Raw genomic sequence first — 7,362 nt, forward strand, 5'->3', positions numbered from 1 at the left:
ATTCTACGACATTGGTATGGTTTTTTTGTAACTTACGGTATATTTTTGCTCATTTTGCAATTGTTTTGTACGATTTACAGTATGGTTGAAAACTTTTTTTTTTTTGAAACGGCCGAAAATTCATGCGCGCGCGGATGTCATCCATATAATCAAATCAACATGGCCTTATTGTGAGTCAGACTGTCAAAGTGTCACCTCTGACCCAAAATTGGGAGTGGCGCTACAAACAAACTGGCTAGCTTGCCTGACAAGAATGTACAGTAAATACTATAATTTTCGATGGCGCAAATTTATACATGATTGTGTATATTTTCGAATGAAAGCTCATCTGTGTTCAACTTGGTAGAAACCATAGTTATAGAGTTCAAGCTTTGTTTCAACACAGGAAGCTCACCATGAATTTTTGGCCAACCTTTGTCAGATGTATATATTTTCGTGCACTTGGGTACTAAACTACTACAGAGGGACCATCATCAGAATCTGATGTAGTGCTAGGTTTGATTTAATCCAGAAGATGCATGCTTCACTCATTACACCATGAGGTGTAGGATGGTAGCCTGGCACCTACTGTATTACTGGCCCTATAGAGGCACGAAGAAAGGTCACTCACAAGAATGGTGTCTTAAAAGAAAACAAGTTTTTAGAGATAAGGCCACACCAAGTAAATTTTATGGATGACGTCCTTTGGAGACCCTAAATCTAATGCGAGAGGGCGAAAAAAAACAAGAAGGGCCCTAAAAACAAGATGCCTAGATTAGAAATATACGAAAATGTTAGGACACAAATTGAATGAGATGACACAGTGTAACAAGCAAGAAGTCTTTTATTCATCATCAAAACAGCAATAAATCAGGTGTAACAGCAGTTGTCCTCCTGTGCTTTGGGGAGATAGATGGAGCGGTCAGCAAGTTTCTTCAAATGTGCCAGCATGTACCAAACTGAATTCCTAAAGGAAGTCATGATTTCCTTGCTTGATGCTTCATAAGCTTTGGTCGGTACAAACCTATTTGTGGCACTGTCGTGACTCTTTGGTCATAGTTACAGGAAGCGAAATTTCTTGTGTTTTTTTTTCTAGGAAGAGGCCAAAATCAATGCGCGCGCGGACGTCATCCATAAAATTTACTTGGTGTGGCCTAACCAGTCATGGATAGAGATAGACATAGCCAGTCAAAGTAGATCTAGATGCAGCTATATGGTAGCTGCTTCTGCTGAAGTCTTGTACTTTGCTGCTGCTTTATCCATTATTATTGAGAGGGTGACGATTTAGAGGTTTACAAAGCTTTCAGTTCTGGCTACTGTTTTTTTTTTGTGCAAGTTGGCATTTGTTTTACTACAAACTGACCTTTTTTTAAAGTTTAAAGACAATGGATAGGCTGGCGTACTGCTTTTGGCAGCAAACTTGCAGTATACCATAAGACTAATCCTATCCTTATTCATGAACAAAAAGGCAAATTAAACAGACAATTTACAGCACACAGAGGAGCAGTCTCTCTGGTGTAATTCTGCTGCCCTGCCAGCTGGTAATGACACAATATCTGCACAGCTTGTCACTAATCCCTCCCTATAAATCACCTGCAGATCAGATGGAGAGAAGCTAATTAGTTAGAATATAGACATTGTTTTGATCTGAGGAGAGAGATGTTTTTCCTTCTTTTTTTTTTTTATCTAGGCCATGTTGATTTGATTATATGGATGACATCCGCGCGCGCATGAATTTTCGGCCGTTTCCAAAAAAAAAAAGTTTTCAACCATACATTTACAATCGTACAAAACAGTTGCAAAATGAGCAAAAATATACCAAGTTACAAAAAAAAAATTAATAAAAACTATACCAATGTCATAGAATGCCAAAATCAAACGAAAAAAGACGAAGTTGTAAAGAAATGAACTTGAAGACTAGATTATTCGCCAAACTATATTCTGTGCCATTTGCTCAACCCTCATGACCACGTAGATTTCATAATGAAAACAACTTTTTTTTTGTGCAAAACTTTTTTTTTATTCGCACGCGCGCATCAGTTTTGGGGCTCCCGGAGGATGTCATCTATATAATCAAATCAACATGGCCCTATTGAAAGCATTACCAGGGTAAAGGGAATGAGGAGAGGAAATTGGTTGATGGAATATCACTTAACGTTATACATACACTACATGTATATATCCTTATTCTTTTCATGAATATATTGCATACTTAACATCATGTCATACGCCGTTTACGTTCTTATTCCTGCAGTAATACTAGTAGTCTCTTAGAATAGACTGGATTGTATTGATCACATTGTTACTGATGCCATACATTGTACCGTGTACAACTGTCGAGCAATAAAGTTCATTCATTCATTCACTTAAAAAAATATGACATTGACAGTAAATGACTTCTAACGTTACGCATACAAGAAAATAAGAATGCAAGTTAAAGTGACCACTTCTGCACACTGACTTCTACATATTAAACCATCTAGTCATTGTAACCACTTTTTGGTGGTCCCTTCGATAATTTTTCCATTGACACAACGCAGAAAAATATCCTGTCTATAGTTACCGCCTGTCCACATCAATCAAATTCAATTCATTGGTCCACTAAGTCGTCCTAGTTGGGCATTTTATACCGTGGTCTTTTTCAATCTCTTACGTCATACTGTGTCAACTGTACCAAGGAGAAACCCAGGATTCGCCGGCCAGAAATTAGGCCACACCAATTTAATTTGTTGGTTCTCGGATTCGCCTCTTCATTTTTTTCTGATTTGCAAAAAAAAAAAAAAGATTCTGGTTCTGAATCAACTAAAAAATGCTCATATTTTGCCCCCAACAGTTGAGGAAATTCCTTTTCTTCCTAGTTGTTACAGTTTTTTTCCATTTATCAATGCAGTGGTTTGATTAAAAGTTCAAAATTTATACTTTAAATTTTAATCCAGGCTGTTTTGTTGACTTCATGGCTCATATTGTAGCATTTGGGGCTATAATAGGATGCCTAGACCTCTTTTTATTTTTATTTTTTTTCGCCCTGTCGCTTCATATTTTTTCTGAAAAAATCCGAGAACCAACAAATTAAATTGGTGTGGCCTTATGATGCTTTGTGTGGATAAATCAGGAAGAGGGTTTTGGAGAGGTTTGACAGTTTTGGGTTGCAGGGTGTAAATTTATTGCAGCTTTTTTCATCATGAAAAATCAAATCAAGCCACGGCAATTAGAGTGTTAATCCAGGGCGTTTTCTGGTGATTATATTTTTATTGCATGCATCCAATTGTGTTGTGCTAATGTTCCCCATGTGTAAAAAGTGACACATAACCTTTGACACAGTCACTGACCTTGATAATTTAAGGTAGCAGAACACAGTTTTCGCCCTATGGGGATTTCTATAGTTAAGGACCCCAAGATGACTCACTTCGACGCGGTAAAAATTATAGCAGGGTGCACTTCACAAATACGAAAATCGAATATGTTTGAGAAGAAGGTACAAACTACAAAATATCTAGAAACCAAAAAATCCTGTCGGCGTATCTGCTCGTAACGTACACTTTGAAATCACCCCCTACGGACGTGACCTGAACTGCAGCCGACTCACCCGGAAAGCCAGTTGCGCAATACGGCGCATTTATACACGAACTGCAAAACTTTCACAATTCAAATCATACAGTCTCAAACCCGATACATTCCTACACCACACAGCACAATTTACATCTGGCTGACGCTCTTATCAGGCTTTCTACCCAGCCTTCAAGAATATTCGCTGCACTACTTTCTATACCCGCGTCATCGTCCCCGGGGGTCGCCCATTAATACTGCTACCTTAAACAGGAAATCTGAGATTGAAAACTTCCTAGAAGTTATATATTATTGGTTTATTTGTACCAACGTATCAACAACAACAACATATCTCGCAGCCTTGACATACAGGGCTGAATTCTGATGTTTGTTTACAATATAAATCATTAATTAATAATAGGGAAATACAAATTACAATCATGTCAGAATCTACAGATTAATATGATGTCACTTTAGTTCAACGATTCAGCGAATTTAGATATTTACAATAATGCCTAATATCACTCAAGTTTTAAATTTAACATATATGTAGAAGAATAATCATCAGAAATAAATAAATAAATCATCATCATAAATAAATTCCTGTGTCACAATAAAGTATGCGAGCTCAGCTTCCTGAATTCGAATATTATGCTGAGACCTTCACCCCATCACCTCTGCCTAACCTTTTTACCTGTCGTTCTGCCTGTCAGTTTTCCCTCTGTAAACGCACACTTCGGAATCACAGACGCACAAACACATGGCTCGGCCACCCAAAACAACACTTCTGTACCCCAAAATAATACAGGTCTCAGTAATAAGCAGGATGTTATGTAAGATTTTCACTATTTCAATCATCGTTGTTTTACACATTTTCTTGCGGTATAAGTCTACCTGGGTTCATAATGATTTTGGGGAGTAAAAGATCAACGTCGTTGCGCCGCAAACCGATGTGTTGGAAGTTTTGGTGAAAAATCTTACATAATAAGATCACTTTAGAACAACCTTCCCAATATTTTTTTCTATTCTCTCTTCTTTCGAAACGTTTTGAACGCCTCCTTACTGACGCTATATTAAAATGTACACAAAAACGCACTATCAAGACCTCGGTTGTCCCCAAGACACATGAGAGGTGAGACGAGACAGCCAGTGACGCAATAAAAGAGAGTAATATTAATAAAACTCCTTTCTTGTTGCACCCATGGGAAATTTGAGCATCTTGCCTTTATCCGCTGGTCGAATGGCTTTCTTTATAAATGTGCTCCTGGTTATTATACGGTTGGAGGAAGGAGCAGACAGTTGCAACCTAAGGGACTCCGGATTTCATGTACCATATATTTGCATTCGGGGCGTCACACGTCTAGATATGCATTCGAGGCAATTCCTTGCTCTTTACAATTCACAAGGAAACTCTTGGAAAAGCTTAATACAAATGTGATGGGTCTTGTATATTGCTGGTAAAACAAGATAATATATTTGTTAAAGTTAAAACTTTAGATCCAACACAAAGACGTTCTCTCATCTAGAGCTTTCGACCAGTCACTCTGGTCTTCCTCAGTAAACTGACCCAGCGAGGCTTGTCACGTGGCTTCTTTGAAGTGTGACGTTAACACTGGGTCAAAGGTATCTGGTAGACGATGTCGGCTCCCGTCGCGGTTGAATGAAGGGTGATGGGCCCTAATGTAAATAGCCCCTTTCACCCCTCTCAGGAAATAGTATTGTTCAGTGTGTCCAATATTCTTACAGTGTCCAGTGAAAGTCTTTTTTAAGAGTTAAAACTTTAAACCTGTAACTACCAACACAGATGAACCTTCATGGTAGTATAAAAGGAGAAGAAGTTATCTGGCTAGGCCAAATCCTCCGTAGCCCTAGGGAAAATTGGGAGATCGCGACTATTTTTTGGTCGACCTGGTTCCATCTACCCATGGCTGTCCGCATATTACACGGCTAATGGCCAGCCTCGCGGACCGCTGGCTTTCCAATACAACTGTCGGCCATTGATTAACGCTACCATCTCTCTAGAAGTGTTTTTAAATGCTTACTGCTGCACTTTCGTAATCTCCAAGCAAAACAGTATCAAATTGGCCCGGCAGTTACCATTTGCCACCCGAAGTTTGGCTGGCATGAAAAAAAGATGCCAGTACGAAAAGAAAGCAGTACAAAAACGCATAAACCACTACTTGGAGAGTAGCTCTTTCGCCCATGTACTATTCTACGACTCTCCAAGCAGAGGCTGTGGGGGAATGATCGTTACCTTTTTATATATGGCCGGGTTTTTTTTGTCCTGATCCCCACCAACGCCGTCGGTGGCCGCGGAGCTTCTCTGGCTAATGGATACTGCCTGGCCAATTTGATACTGTCTTTTTGCCACCGAGAGGGATCTGCTTGGAGATTACTATTCTACACCATTAGATCTAGAGATTGTCAGAACAATAGGCCCAACAGGATGCCCTTGTTACTTAGTTTAGTACCTCCAAATGTACAAAATTAGGCCCATCGAGTTAGCCTCCATAGCAGGCGTCATGTCTAGGCCTATGATGTGCAGTTTAAGAATTGCATATGCCTGCTATGGAAGTTAGTTTGACGCCGTCTACCGCCACCATTGCCAGTCTACAATCCCCAATTCAGTTGGTGGTCCATCCAGTAAGTGGAGTTCATTCACAATCATTACGAATGTGTCGTTTTCGACCTCGCCTACATGAGTTTTTATTGATATCGTCTTTTCAGTCTACCTTGAATAATGTTGTCTTAGGATTACCGGCAATGACGTTGGTTGATGCCAGAGAGCTTAGGGATCCCATTGCCGAAGGCTTTATTTTGATTTTCCATGAATACAATCACGAAACTCGTGCGTTCGATCTGTCAAAGCAGTGCGTTATTTCACGTGTCCAGTCCGAGCCAGTAATCTCTGAATCACCCGGGGGAAATTTTGGGGGATCTCCCAATGTTTCGGTCGACCTGTTTCCACTAGACTGTGCTGGTGGCATTTCATGGTCAGTGGGCAAGGCACAGGGGCAAGCTCTGGTTGCTGATGAGAAGTTGTGCAGAAAATACAGGTCAATCCTTCACAAAGTTTCAGTAGAAGGACTAGCTTCAGGCCTGTCCTTCTGCACACTATTTAGAACAATCCACTTAAGACAAACTGTATAAGGTAGAACAAAGAAGAGGTATTCAGTCATCTCATGTCCACCAGTAATGACCATGCAATAAGAAAAATTTAGAGAATTTATCTCCAATTGCTTCAAAAAGAGACAAGACATCCTCAAGGCCTAGATTAGTTTATTCTCTAGTAGTTGTTTAGACTTTTACGTTATTCTGTTATCCTTGTATCATATGTATCATATTACTCAGTACGATGTACATGTAACATCACATTCTGATACATATGTCACAGGGGAGATTGGAATCCAGGGGAATCCGGAACTCCCCTAGGGGAGACTGGAATCCTCCTAGGGGAATCTGGAATCCTCCTAGGGGAGATTGGAATCCTGATATTCTGATCCCAGATTAGTAGTAGAAATACTAGAACTCATTCTTTTTCTGCCCAACACTGCTGATATGCTCTTCAACCAATCTGTAGAATTCTGCTTTCTGCTGCTGTTCATCCTCCGCCATGACTTGATCAGTATGCTGTCACTTTGACTGGCTTGGCATGGGGACAATCCCTTATATACCAAGTCACTAACTAACTGGAAAACCTGGTTTTTGATTCACTATCTCACAATGGCCTGATGCAAATATCTGAGTCTGATTTACATATTCACTTACCTATGCTGAATTTGATTGAAAGTTTAGGTGTGAAATAATTCAGTCTATTTTCCAAAGCATTTTGATGCA

Source organism: Branchiostoma belcheri, unplaced genomic scaffold (genome assembly GCF_001625305.1).
Source record: "Branchiostoma belcheri isolate BF01 breed outbred unplaced genomic scaffold, Haploidv18h27 scaffold36, whole genome shotgun sequence".
NCBI classification, from domain to species: Eukaryota; Metazoa; Chordata; class Leptocardii; order Amphioxiformes; family Branchiostomatidae; genus Branchiostoma; species Branchiostoma belcheri.